The following is a 24,590-nucleotide window of genomic DNA, read 5'->3' on the forward strand; positions in this document are numbered from 1 at the left end:
ATATATAAAATATATTTTGCATTGTATAAATTCATTTTTCCACATCCAAAATGTAATTGTAATATGTAAACAATATTTGTTAATCCCAGGCCCTGAAGATGTTCTCAATAAAGATCGAAACGTTGGCACGATAAAGAAAATGCTTTTCTGAAACCTACATCACACCAGACCGCATCTCACGATTTCTAAATAAATAAAGATAGAAACGTTGACACGAAAAAGAAAACGTTTCTCTAAAACCTACGTCACACCAAAGTTTTTTTTAAGATACGTAAAAATAATGCAATCTTTATAACTGCAGGTAAACAATTACGAAAACTTTATTTATTTATTTCTTGGAAAAGTTTCACAAGGATAGCGTTGACTTAGATTTACTTTTATTTACTTTAATGAGAATGGCCGAATGTAGAAGTTTTTAATTTCCTTAATAAAAAAAACCTAAAAGAAACAAAATTTGTGAATATAATAACTTGTGAATGAAGCTAATTAAACCTGTCTAAAAACCTTAGCCTTTCAAATAAATATTCATGCACGCTATTCGATATTTTGTTGCAATTTCATCGAATAAAATCAATTAATTTGAACTGGTATTAAACACCTACGTAGAAAAACACGATGTCGTGGTTACAATGTGATTTAAGCGAAAAGGTGATTAGCATAGCTCAATGCTGAACACGTCTGATTCAACTCATTACGAGTATTTAATGGGCAAATTAACTCATTCGGCCCTTATTAGCCCCAGGCTGGAGCATTATTTACATTGGAGGCCTTTTATAATGAAGGCCTTTCGGTTTAAAATTTGTAATTAATCCGGGAGGAAACGAACGTTTAGTCCGTAAACGTAATCATTACGAATTACCAGTTTAATGATTGCGACAACACATATTTGTTTGCACCGATTGTTTTGAGTAAATATCTGTATCAGGGTAATTACCGCGGCTGCTACAAAGAGCTGTTCGTTTTCAGAAGTTTCTGAGAATTTGTGAGCAATTAAAGCAGCATAAGGGATTTAATATCTAAGATTGTATCGACAATTAGGTTTTTGTGAACAAACACTGAAGTCTACCATTTTGGAAATATCGCACAAACCTATTTTGTAAAACAATTGTTTTTAACCCAACAATTATTGTATTATTTTATTATTTTAGCCCAACAATTTTTTTGTAATAAAACATATCAGAAACAATGTCTGAGTTTGTAAAATAAAACAAAAATATACATCTCCATGATGTTCAGTCATGATACCATAATCAATAAATTATGAAAATCGATCATATTATTAAGAAGTGTACCGGCGACATGTAAATGTGTGGTGTTTAGTGACCGTTAGTTAATGATTATTCGGAGATAGTGATCTGCGGTCTGGTGTGATGTAGGTTTCAGAAAAGCATTTTTTTTTTATCGTGCCAACGTTTCGATCATTATTTAGATCATCTTTACGGTCTTCAATCTCAATAATGATCGAAACATTGGCACGATAAAGAAAATGTTTTTCTAAAACCTACGTCACACCAGACCGCATCTCACGATTTCTGAATAATTATCGATTAACTGTCACTAATCACCACACATGGTTATTATTTTTAATTTTTTATACATTTTAATTGATTGTAAACTTAAGCTGTATTTTATCTCATCTGAAATCTTAGATCAAATTTTCCTGAAAATAGTATTCTCAGCCAATTATTACGAGTTAAAGCATTACAAAGCCAATTTAACAGAATCGATACTAAATCATTTGTAAAGTCCCTATAAATTTAAGAGTCACAAAAGTGATTCACGTCAATGGCAATCTTCTAGTGTCTTTAAATCACTCGAGAGGCAAAAACTCGCCCTCATGGGTTGCACAGTTTGACACTCGACTAATAAATGTTTTACTATCTTCCTTACTAAATAAATAGGGATACCAGTACAATTTTTATTAGTGTTAGAAATCAAATACGGGTTATTCGTAGATCACTTATCTTTATTTTTGTAAGTGGAAGGAGTCTTCTTATATTCAAAACATTGTATAATATGTGTGGTGTTTAGTGACCGTTAGTTAAGGATTATTCAGAGATCGTGAGATGCAGTCTGGTGTTACGTAGGTTTTAGAAAAACGTTTTCTCCATCGTGCCAACGTTTCCATCTTTATTGAGATCATCTTCATGGCCTGGGATTTATAAACATTGTTTAAATTTTACAAGTACATGAGGATGTGTAAGTGTATCAGTAATGTGTAAGTTTATACAGTACGTTTTGGGTATGAATTTAATATGAACATATTTTGTACTGCATTTTTGTAACTTTGCAATTGTAATTGTTCTTCTCTATTTGAACGTCTCTATTGTGTAGTTTTGTTATTCAAGGGGGCTTTGAGCCCCAAAATAAAATTTATTTTCTTCTTCTTATGTGGCCCTATTCATATGGGGTTTCTGTTTATCTTATCCATCGATTCCTTTCCCTCACACTCGTTCCCTGACTCTCTCTCTCTCTCTCTCTCTCTCTCTCTCTCTCTCTCTCTCTCTTTCTCCGCCTTGTTTTTTAAATTGTGTCCGTCACCCTGATTCTTATTTCTGACCCCTGAGTCCCCTGAGTCTGTCTATCATCTCTCTCTCTCTCTCCCTCACCCCTACTTGTGAAATCTTGTGCCACAATTAACTAGTCCAGTCCTATCTTCCTACCTGCCTTTTTTAAAATTTTTTCCGTCACCCTGATTCTTATTGTTGCCCATGAGTCTGTCTATGTTTTGTGGCTCTCTCTCTCCCCCTCACTCTCTCTCTCTCTCTCTCTCTCTCTCTCTCTCTCTCTCTCTCTCTCTCTCTCTTTCTCTCTGTCTCCTTCTCTCTGCACTCTAACTCATATCGAAAAACGGGTTGTTCTCTTGAGTTTAAGCCTATCACTCCATTAATTTACAGATTTCGCTAATTTCAAATTGTATTCACGTCAACGAAGAGTATGTGCATTTGATTATTTTTAAAACAGAATCCATAAGTAATCAGAAATTGTGAGATGCGGTTTGGTGTGATGTAGGTTTCAGAAAAACATTTTCTTTATCTTGCCAACGTTTCGATCTTTTTTGAGATCATCTTCAGGGCCTGGGATTTACAAACATTGTTTACATTTAACAAATACATTTAGGGTGTGGAAAAGTGAATTTATACAATGCAAAATATATTTTTTATATTCAAAGAATATAATCAAAATATAATCAATATCAAAATATAATCAATCAAAGAAAAAAAATTGCATTGTATAAATTCACTTTTCCACTTCCTAAATGTATTTGTTAAACGTAAACAATGTTTGTAAATCCCAGGCCATGAAGATGATCACAATAAAGATCGAAACATTGGCACGATAAAGAAAATGTTTTTCTGAAACCTACATCACACCAGACCGCATCTCACGATTTCTGAATAATTATCGATTAACGGTCACTAATCACCACACAAGAATCCATAAGGATATTTATAGTTCATTATTATGTTTTATCTTATGAGTGTTTAATGTTAAGGTGGGGACCCGAAGTGGTAAGTGAAGGAAAACACATTATAATGATGTTATAGATTAACGTTCGTCTTTAACACACTAACAGACATGAATGTGGCTTCGGGTATAATTATGAAAATATTAGACATAATTTAACATAGCACATAGTTATTTATGTATTAGATGAATATTAAAAGTCTGGCAGGGGAAAGGTTGGAAACGGAAGTGTGAACTGTGATTTGATGGGAAAGGAAAGAAGGGGGAGACGTGTTTTGTGATCCGTAGGTGTTGAAGGGGAGGTTTAAGTGGGGTAAGATCAAATGTTAGTGTTGAAGATACGATCCTGGAGGGGAGTTTGTGTTTTGGCAGGGTGTGCGGGGGTGGTTCATAATTAGCATTGTCGCGGCTGGAAGGGGTGATGGCGAAGCCGGCCGGAACCCGACGAGGGTCCGCGAGGTATCGCGAAGTCTGGCGAAGAGGGGCGAAGCCTTCCTCGTCCTCGACACATCGCTCCCCACCCGGAGTAGCCTCCTTCCCTCTTCACATTACTTGTTCAGTTATCGCCGAGGCGGCTTCGAGCGTTCACTGACAAACGTATCACTTTTATATGACAGGCTGTCAATAAAATATCACATGTTTTCACGTGCCGACCGTATTGTGGGTCTCTGATTCGACTCAACGACATCGCCAGTTCGCGAACCGGTTTTTATTCGTTTTTTTATTTTCGGATTTTTTTTTTTGTTTACCTGATAACGAGCCGTCAGTTTGGGACTTAGTGTCGTCGTCCGTGGAGCAAACATACCGGCCTGGAGGCGACTACACACGGAAAAGCGAGAGGTAAGCAAAACACGTGGCTTTCGTCCCGCCTCCGCTCGCGACCACGTGGGAAAAACAACCCCCGTTCGAGTTTCAAACGTAGGCATATATAAATATCTATATCTCTTTTTAGATAAAAAAAAATCAATATAAAGACGTGCTTATTTATAACATTTCGTAATATAATTATCCGTGGAATTACGTCAAATATACAATTTGTTTATCTATCACGCGTCTTGCTAGTTTTGAAAACCCCAATCCATAAATTAACAAAAGCATAAATACTTTCAATTAAAAATTAAACGTAAACCCATTTTAAGATAATGATATCGCAATGGCATGCATAATTTGAGCTTTTAACGATTTGCAATAAATATGCATTACGAATCGGTTTGATTTCTATTTAAATACCATGGTTATTATTAAAACAATAAAAATACGCACGATTAAACGTCGGAGGGACGTGGGCTATGACGATTTGACCGGCGATTTTAATGCAGTCGCATTTCGCGAACGGCAATTTCCACCTGGTTCGGCTTCATGCACATGCTGTCATAACTCACTTGCGATTAATAAAAGAAAATAGTAAAAGCGATAACGGCCTGTAATGATCGAAACTCGGAATTGACGAATTAACTGAAAATTAAAAAAAAAAAAAAATCGGTGAATTGAAAGCCCATTCATGTCCATTATTCCCAACGGTTAGATTGTTTTCCCACTGCAGGTTTTTACGCCTCTACATTTGCATTTAATCCATTAATTCTTACTATTTTCAACAAATCGGTACTTACCTAGCCTATTTTGTAATTAATATTCTGTTCAAACACTCCGGAGTTATATCCTAACTTATCAGTACTTTAACATCAGCAAAAAATATTTTTACCAAAATGTAAGAGCATTAACATAAGGATGTTTTTCGCATGTTCCGCATATTTTAGATAAATGGCACGTTTTCAAAGTTAAAAGCTTCGAACGTTTCGTATCTTTGCAATTGACCCCCAATTTACATAAAAATTCAGACATAGTTAATGACTATTAAATTAATTTGTAAATTCATCTATATTTAGGTGTCTACGAGATCGTTTATGCTCAAAATGCTAGTCATTTTCTTATTATTTGCCTTATAATGCTGCCTTAATGCAAACATGAGTCATGTTTGTTTGGAAAAAAAACTTCAGAAAATTTTCATTCACAATAATCTATTGATACTTTCATATAATCTATAAAATTAATCCACTTATTTAAGGAATTATCTGTGATTTGTAAAGATCCGACAATTTGACATGTTTTAAACAACGATTACAACAAAAATTAATCTTCATAATTATTTCTACTATTTTCCCGTAGATTCGTTTACTTTATCGATTCCGACAAAGTCCTTGAAACTGCATTCCAAACTTTATTAATTTCACTTGTCTTGGCTAGTTTGATTTGTGTTTGTAGACTTGTCCATGGCCGGTCGCAGTTTGTATCTTATCCGGTCAATTCTAAGTATACTAGTATTATTCATTGAGTTTGCCCATGTTAGAATACGTTTTCTAATAGATACAGATAACGATTATTCTGTATACTTTTCAAAAACTGAATTGGTATTGAAAATCTCTATATTTCTAGTCAACTGTAAATATTCAAGATAAATAAGTGGTATCTTGACCATGCTAAATACGAATTTTTTTAAACATGATGTAAGTCTGTTATTCTCAACTTCAGTAGAATAGAAAATTTTATCGTTAAAACATTTGCGTGATTTGCAACATCTTTATGAACATAGTAATTTCCAGTTGAGTAATTTTGAAACATCCCAAATCATGTTTTAGGTCAACACATCGATATTGTAATGTTTAAAAAAAGTTATTGTTCAGATTATAAATTATTGCTTTTGTTCAGTGCCGTTCTTTTAAAATTAAGTAAAATAATAATAAGGACGCGGCCGGATTATGGTTATTTTCAGAAGAAAAACCGGAAATTTTATGTAAGCAACATAACTACCCCAATGCCTAAATTAATAGTTTTACATTGAAGTCGTTAAAAAATGGATGTCAACAATGTCTTTTTTTCCATCTAATTTAATGATCCGATTAGTTCTGACTAATTTATACGGAAATATTTTAAAAAGATCGGCTTTGTTTGAAACCCGGTTTTTTTCTACAAAATTACTGTACATTAGGCTCAACCTGTAAATTATATATTGTGTAGTATTTTAACGCTAGAATGTTGACTATTGTGTTGAGTGCATACGAAAACTAAATTTTACGTCTGTTCTCCCATCTCCGCCCGAACTCAAAACTAAAACCAAACGGTTCAGAACTAATCAAGAAGTTTAAAAAGGGGAGTTTAAAGTGCGGATAATTTCCGAAATGGTGAAGTTGTCGAGTAGAAAGTTTTAATAACGTAAAAACTCTTCTAAACCGAAAGGTGGGAAACAATTTGAGTCTACAACGGATTTACAGTTTCAACAATTTTTAATAAGTAAAATATAAAATGCGTTTTGTAATTAAATAAATTGTTTACCGCTATGAATTTTAAACTAGGGTTGTTTCATACGTTTCAACGCGCTAAAAAATATTCGAGATAAATTTTTATAGAAATACACATCGGTCGGAAAATTTGAATTTGTATTTTTAGTTGTGTATGTTTTTACTATGTGTATTAGTTTAATTTTAAGCGTATACGGTTACTTTCTGTCCTGGGTGATCAACAGTTGTCAGCGTTGATCTTCCCCGGTGTTCCATTTCAGCTGGTTGTCGTTTCTTTAGGAGAAAGAAGCTAGAAAATCGTAATAGTCCAACTGCAATTTCGCCCTTCGCTAGTATAAATTATTTTGTATAATTTCACAAATTTCGACACGATAATGTTTAATTTCATTGTAATAATCCTATCTTAAACCTTTATCTCGCTAACAGATCGAATATCAGGCATTTTTAAATTATTTTGAACCCTACAATAACGTTTACAATAACGGGAGAAATTAAATGCGCTACTGTAATATATTACATTCAGAATAATAATATAACAATACTTTGTACAAATTCCATAAAACATGGTGGTTAAGACAATTTTACACTGTAACTTCAATAAACTTTACGGTTTCATTATTTTACTAACTTTGCACACCTCGTGAACAACTTTCATAAATAATCATAGAAAAAATTATAATTACATCCATGTGGCAGAAAAATGTTCCTTATTTATTAAACATTTGTCAAAATTTATCAGAATGCTTTCAAATTGAAACGTCATCATATTTTATAAATTATATATGTAACAATATATATTTACAGTTAGAGAATATATAGTTTTTTAAAAAAAGTATGCATTTTCATTTAGAACAGTTAGAAATGAATGTTAAGCAAATCCATATATATTAGTTCTTAGTACAAAACTAATGCAACTTTTTGAAGAAAAATATGTATAAAGACTGGAAAAAGGGAAAAAAATAATTTATTTAGGTTTATAAAGTAATTTTGATGGCAGTAATAACTGGAACTAAGTTGAACAAGTTGAAAAAGATAGGGCTAGTTTTGTGTAAAGGAAGTATATATCGGCAAAATATTAACAATGCACAAAATTATCTAAGGGGTTTTGGTTCAACCCTTTGCCGAATTCGCTGTGTATTCTTCGAAAAAGTGCAAAAAATGAATGATGAATGCCTGCTTTTCTCTCATTCTTCTAACTCTGTTAGGACTCACTTTGGGCAAATTGGAAAAGTGTTCTTATAAGATGTTTAATAATAGATGGAATATTTATAATATTTTTATTTTTGCTATTTCAATCCGTTTACCTCGGAATCTCACAACAAATCGGCTTTTTGAATACTTTTTCGAGCTGCGTATGATTACTCTAATTGTCTCACGATGACTTTAACGAACAGGTCCCAAAAAACGGCCATTACGCAGATGGCTTTCTTATTAAACACCCCAAAACCAGAATCGAGTATATTTGAAACCGTTAAACGTCTTTTTAAAAAGATAGTTCCTACTTACAGTAAGTTGTTTTCAATGATCCTAATTTCAACCTGATGATGAGCTGTAAGCGTGAAATCTGGATCGTAAATCAACTAACTGTAAGTAGGAAAATTAAACAATTTATTGTTTCTACCATTTACACGTTGTTTACAAGTTTATGTAAAAAACAATCGAAACGAAATATGATATAATAATATAAATAACGACGTACTTGGGCTGAAAGTGCAAAAATCACAAGCATAGGAAAATGAAACTCTAAACTTTAGAACACTTTAGTTTTCTTGTTATACATTTGAATTATTTTATATTACAATTTATTTTTCACCTTAGTAAAGGGAAAAGCTATTCATTTGTACTTAACGCGTTACATTTTTAAAATGATTGTGATTTTTGAATAAGCTATTCTATTTCTTAGAAATTCGGCATATATAAACCGGATACAAAATAAACCTTTGGGCATTACACAAAAAAGATTTTTTTGAATTGAACTATTTATGCGTTCAGTTTCAACAATAACACGTGAACCAACTGCACATTCTTTCAATTTTCATTTCTGCTTATGAATTGTTCATGGGGACGTGGTAAAAATCGTTGCTCCGACCAACGAACCTCTTCGAATTAATATTTGTTCCACAAATAAAATTTGCTCAAATTCAGATATATATATNTTTATATATTGAAAATGATAGTTTTTAATTGCGTTTGAACTTTATCTGAATATTTCACAATAAACCGAAAACTGTTAAATGCCGATCTGTCCTGATTTTACCAATAAAATACTATTTGTCTCGCCAAATCTAAAAAAGAAATAAAACCCTGTATACAAAATGTACAATAGAAGGCGAGTCAGCAGAAGTAGATATGCGTTGAAATAGAGCTGCAGATGAGTGCAAGGCGTTTCAAATATGGTGAATGAGGGACATCCTCTCCGACTAATGGGGACTGCTCAATCGCTCAATTGGGCGAGAGGTACGTGTTGAGACGTAGCATAATGATAAACATCCAAAACGCCTCTTTCTTAAACAGTGAGTGCCATTCGGCAACACCTGTCTGCAAAAAACTCAGGTCATATCAAAAAAGAAAAGCGTGTGTGAACATTTGGTCAGCCAGTTAAAAATAATGCATCGTTTTCGAGGAACCAAAAACCTTATTTTTTCAAACAGACGAGAATGAAAACAAATTTAGTATACATTTTTAATAATTCATAATTAATTTTTTATAAGAGAAACATTTTTTAAAATATACAGTTCTACATCCAGACGAGAAAACATGGCTGATGGAAATACCGACGCTAAAAAATTAATTCCTTGTTTTACTGTTTTGAGAGAAATAATTTCTGTTTCAGCATATTTGAAATGCGTTATTTATTTATTTATTTATTTTTCAATTAAATATTTAAAATATACAAAAATGTGTGGTGTTTAGTGATTCTTAGTCAATGATTATTCGGATATCGTGAGATGCGGTCTGGTGTGACATAAGTTTTAGAAAAACATTTTCTTTGTCGTGCCAACGTTTCGATCTTTATTGAGATCATCTTCAGGGCTCAAAGTGTTTGTTTTCCGTGTCGATGTGTCATTCTTGTGTGTCTTGTTGAGAGTGCCGAGGAGAGGGTATTCGGCAACATCTGTCTGCAAAAATCTCAGGCCATATCAAAAAAGAAGAGCGTGTGTCAACATTTGGTCAGCCAGTTAAAAATAATGCATCGTTTTCGAGGCTTTTATCAAAAACCTTATTTTTTCAAACAGACAAGAATGAAAAGAAATTTAGTATACATTTTTAATAATTCATAATTAATTTTTTATAAGAGAAACATTTTTTTAAAATATACAGTTCTACATCGAGACGAGGAAACATGGCTGATGGAAATACCGACGCTAAAAAAAATTAATTTCTTGTTTTACTGTTTCGAGAGAAATAATTTCTTTTTCATCATATTTGAAATGCTTTATTTATTAATTTTTCAATTAAATATTTAAAATATACAAAAATGTGTGGTGTTTAGTGACCGTTAGTCAATGATTATTCGGAGATCGTGAGATGCGGTCTGGTGTGACGTAAGTTTTAGAAAAACATTTTCTTTATCGTGCCAACGTTTCGATCTTTATTGAGATCATCTTCAAGGCTCAAAGTGTTTGTTTTCCATGTAGATGTGTCATTCATGAGTGCCGAGGAGAGAACATTCTCAATACGATACACAAGAATGACACATCTGCACGGAAAATGACTTTGAGCCCTGAAGATGATCTCAATAAAGAACGAAACGTTGGAACGATAAAAAAAAAGTTTTTCTAAAACCTACGTCACACCAGACCGTCTGTCACGATCTCCGAATAATTATAGAAAAAGTAGATAACATCAAACCTTAGCGAACGTTCAGTTCATAGCCTGGTGTAAAATAATAAGGACTTTAATATTGAAAATGTAAAACTCGACTATTAGTTAGAATCCAAGTTATATGAACTTTATCTCATTTATGTTACAAACATCAAATTTTCAGGTTAAATAAATCAAGCATGTCTTGACTGCTCATGAATTATAAGAATCTTTTTTTAATCTACAGGTTAAAATTTTTATAAAGACCGGTTTATTAAATTATTTATCGGCAGAATTATATATACAAAACTTTATCTCTTATATCGCCATTTAAAATACAAAAAATCAATCTTCTGAAAGAAATACGTTCACATTTTTTATTCATCCGCAGTTTGATTTGATAAACTCATACTGATAACATTTCATTCAATTAGGAACAATAATGCGTACCCCTCGGTTTGTTTACAACGATATTTGTGGAAAATTTAAACGAAATTGTTTATTTTCAATTCGAGATTAATTAATTGGATTACACAATTGCAATGGGAAAATAATTAATAAATTGGAGTGTATGAGAACTGTTTCATTTCAAAAATAACGGATATTTTAGTTTAAAATTTGAACCTTGGTTTATTGATCTGTAGAAAAAAAACCATGTAGAATGATTAAAATCATTAAAATTGTTTGGAAATTTGTTTTTAAAGAAATTCAGAAAGAAAGCTTTCTAATCTAACCGGCAAGGATAGTCAAAATTGTAATATACATTTTTCATGGCTCTAAATGTTCGTAGATTCATAGTGTGGTGCCTCATCACAACTTACCAATGGCTATAAATAATTTTCAAGCTGGGAAATAAAATAAAACTTAGAATGGCACTTGCAAGAACAAATAATGCTGGCTCTTTTGATTTTCGTATTAATCGTGAGATCAAGATACGCAAAAGAATTGCATACAACTTAGCAGACTGTAGCGTATGTTCGTTATAAAGGGTGTTTCCTTGTGAGCCTACGAAAAGTTTGTCGGGGGTTTTTTCAGCTGAAATGAAACAAAAAAGTTCGTATAGACCGTGGCCTAATTGTCAACCCTTTCGCAGATATTCTGCATTTTATTTTATTTTTCATTTATCTATGGTTTTCGGCTTAAATCTACTCGTAGCTTTTGAACTATTCATTTATGGGTAGACCAAGATAAAAAACATTGAAAAGAGCATTAAATATCACCCTTCTAGAACTTTCAATTTAATTTTTGTTAAAAAAAAAAACAATCACTAAAGCATTCAAAAACTGTTAAATGTAAAATTTGTGAAAAAATTTAATTTGCAACCTCATTAGAAAATTTCTGTATCAACCTCTTCGTTTAATAAACTTTCTAGCAGTATTTAAATTAAATTAAAAGTTATGATTATTATTCAGAAATCGTGAGATGCGGTCTGGTGTGATGTAGGTTTCAGAAAAACATTTTCTTTATCTTTCGATCTTAATTGAGATCATCTTCAGGGCTCAAAGTGTTTGTCTTCTGTGTAATTGTGCCATTCTTGCGTGTCGTGTTGAGAGTTATTTTGGATTTTCGCTGAACAGTTTAATAGCTACAAGACTTATGACGAAAACCGTAGCTAGTTGAAAAAACATAAAATTCTGAATATCTAGGAAAGAGTTGGCTATGGGACCATGGTTCATATGAATTTTTTTGTTGAATTTGAATCATTGTCGTACAAGTAGTGAATCACCATGTATATATTTAAAATAATATGTGCATATACTTAAGAATGATAACGACAATTTAATATTTTTTTACATACAATGGTTACATTTGGGTCGGTATACATTCGCGGGTTTCGATGTCACTAAAACGTTTTTCGGCTTTGCTCCATCTTCAGTGGGGAACTAGAGACGTACCGAGTAAGTGACTCAGTGCCTGTTCAATGTATTAACCGACTTGCAGACCAACATCCACCATCAACGTGAATTTGTTTGAATGTTTAAACATACCTGCAGTGGCTGTTGTCCACTATGCGATAGTTTCTGTAGAAACGGCTTTTCGGAAAAAATGGCGACTGCGTGGACGTAGCGGGTTCGAATCCAGTCATAGCTAGACTAAAAATATGAAACAAAAAATTTTGTTTATTGAGAGGTTGTTAAAGATGCAGCAAAATAAATTTAGTTTTTTCTCAAAAACAAATAAAATAAAATAACTACTAATTACACAGTGTTCTTCGTATATTGTTAGCCATTTTATTTTCTTTGAATGTGTGTACGTATATATGCATTACATTAAACAATAATAATGTTTTGTAGGAGTGAAGAAGGAGCATTTATTTTATCTTGCCGAACCCGACGAACAAGAATAAATACTGAATGCTCAAAGTTACTTCTCCAAACTTCTCTTAATTGCAATTAAGGCCACCCTCCCGTGCCCATAATAAGAAGGGAATCCAGCCTAAATTTATGTTTTCATAATCAAAAGCCGCATAAAGAATGAAATTTCACCCCATTTCGCGTTTCTCGAGATTTATTAGAGAATCACATTATACACAAGGGAGATTTGGCCAGACATTCGCCGCTGTTTGTATGTACAATTGCTAAAAGAATAACACCTTAATAGTATGATTATTGTTCTTATGTTTTCACTCCATAAATAGGGCAGGTACTGCTTTAGAGTTAGAAAAGATTAAAATTTAAATACACATAGTGCATTTTACTAATTATTTGTGAACTATTAACCCGATCCGTTGTATTGCTCTTTCATTCAGTTCCAAGTCTACTATAAATGCAACAATTATGCAGAAATGTCTATCTACTGAAAGAGGACCCTATATGACAATAAAAATATGATCGCCATTTTTATTTTGTCAGATGTGTTTCGGCCAATGCCAAATTAGCTAACACTATGGTTCATCGCCACGAAAATTTGTCAATTTTTACAGTTTATATGTTTTAAAACTGATTGCCAAATACTTTATATTTAAAAATTCCAATCTTTATAGAGTTTATTGTAAAATATTCCGAAGTGTTATTTATAGATCGTGAGATGCTTGTCTGGTGTGATGTAGGTAAGGTGCACTAGACCGCATCTCACGATCTCTAAATAATCTTTAATTAAAGAAGGTCAGTAAAGAAACATTCGGAACTTGTTTTTATTCGCTTTTTCTCTGTGATACAACTTATGATATCAAAGTAGGTAATTAATATAATAACACCAAATAAATAATACTAGCCCATATTGAGGTAAATCCATGTGGATTTCTGGTTCTTCGATACCCTTGTATATTCCTATGGGAAGATACTGTGGCCTTGAGCCGCTAAGAGATTTTACCTCACCTGAACAGTGATTAATGCCTTAGAGCCTGGGCCCCCTATTAAAACTACCTTGTAATTAATGCTACGTTCATTATAAGCAGGTCACTAATGTTGGAAATAGTTAAACACGTACCTGCCTCATTTCCTTTTATCCATTTTTTTTGTTGTATGTTGAACCCCTTGGATAATTTTCGACCACGATAATGACATTTATAATTTCGATAATAACAAATTATCTCCGATTACTGCCAGTCTAGAGACGTAATTTATGGACATGCCGTAATGCATAATAATTATCGGGAACGTGATGCGTAGAGCGATTGACTTTTTCTTATAATTTTCTACTTAGCCGATGAGCTATAGATCTCTCGTAGAGGTGAACCTATGACATGATCAGGCGATCGGTTAACGCACTTTTATATATGCTGTGTGTGTGTGTGTGTGTGTTTTGTAATCATGTTTATATTACATAAATCGATAAGGCGATATTTGATTATTTTTAATTTAGAGTGAATTTAAAATTTTAGCATGTTTATTATTAGTTTCAATAAATTCACTAATTTCGTGGTCCACTTGACCAATAAATATATTACAATTAATTAAGGTTTTTAGTTGAGATAAAAAACAGAGATGAAAAATGGCAAAAAGGAGGGAAAATTCAAAAGGTGGGGTTAAGATGGGAAGTTAGTGTTTTTTGGTTTTGGTTGAAATGAAAAAGTTAGTGTCACAAGCGGGATTCGAACCCACGACATTCGGCTCAATATGCCGCTGCTCTAACCACTTGGGATGTCGTGACTTCGATCAGCTCGGACACCAACTCCCCACCTCGACCCAACTTTGAATTTTCCCTCCTTTTTGCCATTTTTCGGAGTGGATCGACGTCACGATAGCTCCAGTGGTAGAGCAGCGGCGTATCTAGCCGAAGATCGTGGGTTCGAATCCCGCTCGTGCCATTGACTTTTTTATCTCAACTAAAAGCCTTAATTAATTGCTATTTTCAAGGTTTTCATGATATTTGTGATATGAGAAATATCACTTAAACATTGAAGATGGCGAAATGCCGAAACCTGACCATTAAATATGATTTCCTCCTGAGGTCTGCGGGATGATAAACCTANAGAGCAGCGGCGTATCTAGCCGAAGATCGTGGGTTCGAATCCCGCTCGTGCCATTGACTTTTTTATCTCAACTAAAAACCTTAATTAATTGTAATTAGTTTCAATGCTGTGCTTTCATCATTTTTTTGTACAAATGGTTATAATATTATGTTCTCAAAAGAGAAAAAAAATGCTGACAAAAATAAGCCAATAAAGAAGTTTTGCATAGAACGTATAAAGTAGTTTTATTTTAGCCGATATAATCAATTTTTTACAAGTGTTCAATCAAATCGTTTAACACAATTAACAACAACTTTTATTAGGTTTCGTGGTCCAATTGACCAAATAAATTCTTTTTAAAAAATTAAAGCTTGCACCTAGAAAGCAGATCCGGGAGGTCCTTACAGTTTGGATAGACAACTTGTGGCAGTAAAGATGGGACAGAAGCACCAAGGGAAGGTTAACCCACGAGTTTCTACCCAGTATTGAGGACCTGGCAAGAGCAAAGTGGTTTCAACCAGATTACTGGATCACACAAATAATGACAGGTCACGGAAATTTCATCGCTTACTTGCACCGATTCCGTAGAGCTAACAGTCCACTGTGTCCCGACTGCGGAGTTGATGACAGTGTCCAACACAGCCTGTTGAACTGCCCCCTCCTTGAGAGTGTGAGGGAACCACTCAAGCTCCTCTTCCGCCACATTTGGCCACCGACCTTCAACGAACTGGTTAAAGAAAAGAGGACGTTTGAGGTCCTCAAGCCTGTTAGCTGAGCTATAGTGGATAAAGTACCTGATTAGTTTTTTTTCTTCTTTTTCTTCCTATGATGTTGTTGTTAGATCTTAGCATTTCCCTGAACTTTTAATTCCGGGCTGGTTACTCCTTGTACCCATAATTGTTATTTATTTATTAAAATATTGTATTTATTAGAAAGTGTATGCAAAAGGATTAACCAACAAATAATAAGAAAAAAAATTTCCCTTCTTCCTTGGGTCTTCCCTTTCAGGGCAAGGTCGAAGGAAGACGTTAAGCACAATAAGATCCCCTCAACTTGCATCCCATTTGAATCAGTTTAGTGGCCGTGGTCCGCCGGTATGGGGTCTCCCTTAGGCACGCCGGGGAGGTGGATTGGAAAAAAAATAAATTAATTAAAGCTTTGGTTGAGATAAAAATTCAGTGTCACGAGCGGGATTCGAACCCACGACCTTCGGCTAAATACGCCTCTGCTCTATCACTTGAGCTATCGTGACTTCGATCCACTCGGACTCTAATTTCCCATCTCAACCCCACCTATTAAATTTGCCCTCCTTTTTGCCATTTTTCCGAGTGGATCGAAGTCACGATAGCTCAAGTGGTAGAGAAGCGGCGTAATTAGCCGAAGGTCGTGCGTTCGAATCCCGCTCGTGGCACTGACTTTTTTATCTCAACCAAAGCATTAATTAATTGAAATTAATAATAACACTTTTTTTTAGAAATTATAAATGATGGACACTTTTTTTTGGGTCTGCGAGTCTTTGAACATTAATCAGCGAATCAATCGTCGTTGATCATCAACTAATAACTGAATTAGCTGTTATTCCATTCATTCAATTAGGTGATTTGACGAAACACCGCGAGAAACTACATGTAGGCACTCAATGGCCGAAAAATAAATGTCCTCTGTTTGCGATTAAATAAGGTTTTTCCCTAAAGAAATCTTTGCAAAAAATAATAATTTATAACCATAATAAATTTAGCATCTAATATATGTAAAAGTAGCGTTTTATAAATGCTTTGCATTTTAACTAGTATCGATTAGTATCAAAGGTAATTTAAAAGCAAGTTCAGCCCAAATTTACACTTAACTTGTCAGTGTTTTAAAACGATTTTTGTATGAGCAAATTTGTTGTACGAGATGCATATTCAAAGTGTAACTTTTATGAAATTTTTGTTCGCACGTTAGGCAGAAACCAGTTGATTTATGTTCGCGATAGTCTTATTAATTTAGTTTACATTTATGCTTAAATCTACGTTTTGTTATTTTATAAAACTTATGTAAAATATTTTTTAGATATTAACTATTTTTAAAATACACAATTACTGATTACTGATTTATGTAAGCTCAAAACTGATCGTTCAGCCATTTCTTGCAGTCCAGCAGCTATTCCAGCTGTTCTAATTTACAATAAATTACCTGCAGGCCTCGAGAATTACCCACTGCACCTGGGGTGTCAGCAGTCCGGGGTCAGACCTCCTCTTATCCGTCCAACCACTAAGGATGGGCTCCAGGGGCTATCGACAGCTAGGTCATTTCAGCCTCCAACGCAACCAGTTACTAAGTTCCTAAATTCACATTCTCACTCACTCCTAATTAATTATTAGCGTACTATACACTCAATTAGGGTGGTAGAGTGCTCAATTTTCCTCACCCTTTATACCTACTTACAACTAACCTAATTGAGTGTGGATGGGAACTCAATATTCTGCCTACTACTTTCTCATACATTCACGCTAATAATTACATTCACTCTCAAAACACGCTCTGGACAAAACTATCATTACTGTATACCGGGCTACCCAAACTGTGGCCCTAACTAGGGCGTACGCGGCGAACTTTGAGAAAAATTAAAATTTACAAAATAAACGAAGAATAAATGAATAACATTAAAAAACTAATAACAATGAGTACTGAAAACCAAACTTTTTTATTTTAAAGCAGAAGTCATTGTGTTTTCCATAGCCCTGTTTTAGTTATTAAACAAATGCCAAATAAAGAAAGTTTTGAATGAGTCTATTCAAATTATTAATTATATCAAGTCACCATTGAAGTAAGCACTTTTCACAATACTATGTGACGATATGGGAAGCCATCATCATTCCCTGATTCTCAGAAATGAGGTGGCTGTCTCTCGATTATAGAAATTATGTTCTAAAGTCTTATGTTGGTAATGGACCACATTGTCAATTTGGCCAACGTTTTCAATGATAAGAAAGATATTTCAATTAAAATGAATGAGAAGAGTCTTGCCAGATAGAGTATCACACTTTCGGTGATAATGACAAAGATAGCGCCTTCAAACGAAAAATCTAGTTTTGGGTTGAATCTGTTGAGTATGAAGAAGTAGAGAGTTTTCCTGTGTTAAATGATTTTTTAAAGAAAAACTGCATCTTGCGAATGACATGTTAATCGATGAAATATGTCAACATCTTCCAAATTTGGATATGCCTTTGCACACTACTTCACAACAGCTCGAGATTCAACGCTGTGAGACCAAGAATGTTAAATCCGTTTTTTGTTTCGACAAAGCCAAACAGTAAATCTTCAAGAGAATACGTATTTTGCTAGACATTGCTTCACACTCCACCTTGAAATCTACTTTCCAATCAAATCCGTACCAAATCCAGTCGGATTAAAATTTCCCCCATTTTTGACTCCGACTGGAAAAAAAATCAGCCGCTCTTTGAAAAAGCAAAACGTCTTCTTCTTTTATTTGCCACCACTTACGAATCCGGATTTTCTATCTGTACAGCCACCATAACTAAATACCGAAGCTGTCCAGATGGTGAACAATTGTTTATTAATCGCTATCAAATATTACTTTTGAAATTGGCTCGAGTTTTAGATAACTATTGATTCCGTTCTGTCCAATTTGATTTTTGTGTTCTGGATTTTGAATAGAAAGTTAAGTAGGCCAATCAAATGTTTGTTTTTATAATGATATCCCCCTCCACCATATAATTAGAAATGTACTGGCTAATTTATAAAAACTTTAATTTAATATATTTTATAAGTACCTATTTTAAACACTTGAATGAAAGGGGTCCGCCCTGGATTTTGTTTGGAGAAAGGGGTCCCCTGGCTAAAAAGTTTGGGAAGCCCTGCTAAATTGCAAGTAATACAACCCAGTTCCCTCCACTCGCTGCTGTGCTCAAGCATCCTCATATCAGATGGCATTCCTACTCGCTCTATGGAGCCCTTCAACTAGATGGGACACATCGAGCAACCTTTCTCTTCATGCCAGATACATACGCGGACTTCAGTTCAAAAGGATGTGTCCGTGGGTCAATCTCGCATGGCCTATTCTTAATCGGGTGGGGATGACACTTCTATGTGTCGGGTCCTTCAAGGGCCAACTATCTTTTAGTAATGTCCTTTTGCATTTTTAGCGACAGGGGGCCTGATCCCGGTTAACTCCGTACAATACATAATGTTTTAGATTTTATTTAAACAAATTTTCTAATAATTAACTCGATTTGTACTAAAAAACGCTAATGAATTGTACTACAATCACTAATGCGTTTAAGAAATTGGCAAAGCTCATTTGTGTTGTTTTTCTCATCTATTTTGTTTGTTTATTTAATTAATAAATATTTATCTACAAAAATTAACTTCCAGGGTTAACCGGCAGTTATATAAGCGGTGATCTTCTATATTGTATAATAAATTGTGGAATCGCGATTTCTTACCATCTGACTTTCTTTTAAATTATTACTTAACCCAACCATTTAAATAAATAAGGAGTATTTTTGATTAATCGTCTTTTTAAACACGTTTACATATTACAAATATATTCTTACAATAACAGCTAAGAAAGCTGTAATGTAATTGTCTTTAAACTTTAAGCATACATGCATATAAAAATTCTTATGAAATTGTTTTGAAATTGAATAATTGTTGTTTAATATTGTTTTGTTTAACAAAAATATCCTGTTTAAATTTTACCTCGTAAGTTGTTCGGTTACAATGACACATTGAACATTTACTGTAAGGTATTGTTTTTTTTGTTTGTTTTTTAAATGACACGAACAATTAGCTTTCCTAACACCGTATTTAATTTACATTTACATTAACTTTGTTACGAACACCGAGAATCTATTGTTCCAAAAATAGTTACATTATTTGACGCCAATCTGCCAGTTTCTACACGTCATATCTGTCGTATCGAACAATTATTATCTCTCAGATTGCACAATTTATTAGAATCTAATCGCATAATGTTTGTACAAAATACAAATATTGACGTTATTTTATCCATACACTATTATTGTTATTGTTATCATAAAAATTGTTTTCGAGAGTTCGGTTACCCCAATATTTACTGGCTCAATTCGTAAAAATAATAATAAGAATACTTATTCGTCCAGATTTGTTTATTCTCGAACTCGAACAAAGCGAGAATTGACAAACCTTTTCTTGTTCAAAATTGGTTCTTAAGACGTTCCGTTGTGCAACGGATGCCCAAATAAAAGAGATAGTAGAAAGGGTGCTTTATGCAGTTGGAGAAAAATGACTGTACAATCAAGCAGATCCAAGATATTCTGATTGTGAACATACATACAATCGACCTTGTTTAACAATTAAATAGAAATTAAAAAAAAATAAACCCGTTGTAGCTTCGCTGGAAAGAAACAATATCGACACATATTGACGTCAATGGTCCGATTGACATAATACGTCTGTAATAATATGTTTATAATTTTCAAGCCATTGAAGTGTAAAAGGGGAAAAAGGCGAGTCAAGAGATAAGATAAAATTTTAATAATAGATTATTACAATTCGATGTTTTTCCTTCAATACAAAAGAGGTTATTGATTGCTTTCAATATTCTGACGAATGATTAACAGGTTATTTGCTTGTACTTTATTACCTTATCGGTGTCTCGTTGAGGCAGACAAATATTGATTGTTTGCTTTTCAAATTTTAAAATTTTTCCCATGATGATTTCGATTTCGAATGCGTACAGAGTAAACGAAGGCATTTACATAATGAATGAACGGCGGGTTTGAGCGGACCCACGCCCTTCAAGAAATAATCATTTAAACAGTTGGTATGATAGATTTTCGTGACGCGACAAAATAAAAGTCGACGATGTCCAATTGTTTGTAAAATCACAGCTTTCTTTGTCTTATCGACGGCGATTTCTCAATCATTTTAACCATTTCGCAAGAAATTATTACAAAATATTTTCTAAAAAGTAAATAACACATTTGCAGAAACTTGCGTATTGTAAAGTAATTTAATTTAATTAAACGTCGGAAACGTATATACTAGTAGTTTAATCACCTTAGATGACTAAATCTCCATAAATCATAAAATTGCAAGCAAGAAAGATTAAAAAAAAACATTAAGTTTAATGATTATTCGGAGATCGTGAGATGCGGTCTGGTGTGACGTAGCTTTTAGAAAAACATTTTTTTTATCGCCAACGTTTCGATCAGAAACAATTTTAACTTCACCAATGCCACACTAACACAACCCAACACCAGAATTAACGACCAGAATATAGAAAAGAAACATTTTAAACATAGAAATCACCACAAGCAAAGGGCACTCTCACAATTACGTGACAAGAAACACAGAAGAATGACACAATTATACAGAAAAAAACACTTTGAGCGCTCAAGATGATCTCAATAAAGATCGAAACGTTGGCACGATAAAGAAAACAACGGGTATCTAGAAATATTTATTGATAGGTTACTAGTTAAAAGAATAAAAAAATTAACTTTAAAAGAATCAACAATAGGACTCAGCGACCCCACCATAAATGAATCATTAGGTTTCCGTTGTTTGCCATACATTGGCGAATTATCGGAAAAAGTTAGTAAAATTTTTAAACAAGAAGGTTTTAGAATAGCTTATAGAAGTACGTGGTCACTAAAAAACATCCTTTCAAAACCTAAAGACAAGGTAGACAACATGACAAAAAGCGGGGTTTACCAACTCAATTGTAATGACTGTAATATTAAATATATAGGTCAAAGTGGTAGAGAAATAAAAACGAGAGTAAAAGAACATTTGCCTAAGTCGAACAAATTTTCGGAATTCAAGGACCATCTAAAAGAAACAAAACATAATTTCAATTCACATTTAAATACAACAGTGTTACGTAGTTTCAACAAAGGGAGAGAACTAGATTGGTTTGAAAAATTTGAAATTAAAAAATGTAAAATTGAACATGGTGATAAATGCATTAATAATATAACAGATTTTGATCTACCTCCCATTTTAAATATGTATATAAATTATATTAAACGTCCAAATAATTAAACTAATTATTCTAATTTTATTATATTATGTTTTATAATAATTTAATAATATTAAGGTATTCTAAATATTTTATTTTTTATTTTTATTTATTTATTTTAATTTTTTATCTCTAATCACTAATTTACAATTAATTTCTTACAATATTTACTATTACAATTGTTATTTATGTTATAATTCCCGCTTTTCGCACGTTCAAATTGAGCGCCATTAAAACCCAGCTCCTCATTGGAATGTCGCGTTGGCGGGGGTATCAGCGGGTTCACTTCTGCAATTCATGTCGAGAGACGTGTTTGTGGAAACCCTTCAACCTGACGATGAGCTAAAGGGCTCGAAATCCGGATTGTTGCGAAACAACTTAATGTGAGTAGGAACCATATTTTTTAAAAAGGAAGAAAATGTTTTTCTAAAATATACGTCACACCAGACCGCATCTCTCGATCTTCGAATAAACATTGACTAACGGTCACTAAAGCCTACACATTAAAGTTTAATATAATTCTCATTCTTCAATATGTATTATTACAAAAATGCATTAAATTGCTTAAATAATTTGTCCTAATACGCCCAATAAAAAAGTAGTTTTAATGTACTCAATGCGCTGACTATTTACATAATGTAAGTACATATGTACATAACATAATTTTGTGCATTTCTATACAGTGTGGGTGTTTATTTTAAGATAAAATAAGGAAGAGTAGACAAAAACGTCATTCCGTTTCTATAAAACTGATTCATTACGTTTTTTGTCTCATTTTGTCTCATTTTAATTCTATTTAAAGAACGGTTTAAGCGGTTATCTAACTGTCGTATTTCTCGTAAAGATTTTGTTATAATTTTTTGTATTATAAATTGCTTATAATACGAAAGTATAGAAAAATAAAAGATTGTTTTGATAACAGATTGTCCTTTTGCATAAAGGATAGGTGATGTCCAAGCCTTGATTATCTACTTCGACAAACGAGTTCCCAACAGTTTTTGAAAGATATGCTATCATTTACTTAACATTTGAACTTACTAGTTAGTTCACCTGGCAATGGTTTCGATGTTGGGTCCGTCTGCATTCGTGACTGTGTTGAAGTCATTCAAACGCGTTCCGATTTTGTGCCATCTTCAGTGAGGTGTATGTACAACGAGCAGGAGTTTTTACCAAAGTTTTTTGTAGTCTTTCACTGTAAAGTGCAAAGGCGAAAACGCGTTTGAGAACTGCAACGAACCGTCGAGGGTAGACGGTCTGAAAAAGTAACCCAGCGCTCGTTCACCAACTCCAACCAACACTAACTTTATTATCACACTGATTTCAAAATAGGTTCTAGTTTTTTTTATGCTGTATAATATAAAAATAAAGGTTGGTTAATTACAATCGGGTAAGAAAAATAAGATATCATCATAAATAATAAATGTGTGGTGATTAGTGACCGTTAATCGATATTTATTTAGAAATCGTGAGATGCGGTCTGGTGTGATGTGTGTTTCAGAAAAACATTTTCTTTATCGTGCCAACGTTTCGATCTTTATTGAGATCATCTTCAGGGCCTGGGATTTACAAACTTAGTTTACACATAACAGTTACATTTTGGATGTGGAAAAGTGAATTTATACAATGCAAAATATATTTTTTATATATATTCAATCAAAGTTTCTTCAATCTTTCAATCTTTCATCGTTCAATCTTTTACACGGAAGACAAACACTTTGAGTGAGTAGAAATACTTTGATTGAATATATACATAAAAATATATTTTGCATTGAATAAATTCACTTTTCCACATCCAAAACGTAATTGTTATGTGTAAACAATGTTTGTAAATCCCAGTCTCTGAAGATGATCTCAATAAAGATCGAAACGTTGGAACGATAAAGAAAATATTTTTCTGAAACCTACATCACACCAGACCGCATCTCACGATTTCTAAATAAATATAAATAATAAAGAATCCTAACATCGAACCAAATCCACTAACTTGGGTTTGCATGGACAGCAGACTTACAAGGAATCACAAGTTAAAGGAAAAAATAAGACCTAAATCGAAGTTACAAACAACTAAGACGCCTACTTACTACTCAGTCTTAAATCCTTAGTAAGTGAACACAACAAACTAACGTCATAAAAACACTAATCAGACGGCTCAGCCAAACCTCCAACATCCAACTAATCCAATCCTTTCAATCTAAAGTCTTCTGTCGAATCCTCAAATTACCCTTTTACGTCATTAACCATCCACAGAGACCACGATTCCACCCAGTCCTCTCCGAGCTTTCCTTCCACATCAACCTTCCTGACATAACCCTAAACCTAAAGTACTGAGAGTTCCAGCTCCTCTCCCTGGTCTGAGAGGTTCCTGCTTTATCTTTATTTCTATTTTTCCTCATATTGCTAATTGAATGTATTTTTGTACAGAAAGTAATTAACATAACTTATTTTTAAAAATTACATCAAGTAATTAAGATTAGCACCTTTAGTATGATGTTTATTAAATCAAATTTACTTAATATATTACCTCTCTCACTCTCTCTCTCTCTCTCTCTCCATCTCTTCGCGCTCATAAAAATTAATTAAAATTGAAAGGAATTAACTAATTTTGACGGTTTTATAGCGC

General features: G+C 33.3%; 1 protein-coding gene across 5 annotated transcripts in view; it reads left to right on the plus strand.

Moving 5' to 3' along the window:
• Positions 1–4,012: 4,012 nt before the first annotated feature.
• LOC106669601 (POU domain, class 6, transcription factor 2-like) overlaps positions 4,013–24,590 on the plus strand; it is a 220,692-nt gene continuing 200,114 nt past the window's right edge. For 2 of the 5 annotated variants that reach the window (XM_014399192.2, XM_014399206.2), the window contains exon 1: positions 4,013–4,308. The gene's annotated coding sequence lies outside the window, so the exon portion shown is untranslated. The other 3 variants (XM_014399184.2, XM_014399200.2, XM_024230013.1) reach the window with 2 other exon arrangements.

This window comes from Cimex lectularius, unplaced genomic scaffold (assembly GCF_000648675.2).
Source record: "Cimex lectularius strain Harlan isolate CLEC.00 unplaced genomic scaffold, Clec_2.1 scaffold271, whole genome shotgun sequence".
In the NCBI taxonomy this organism is placed as follows: Eukaryota; Metazoa; Arthropoda; class Insecta; order Hemiptera; family Cimicidae; genus Cimex; species Cimex lectularius.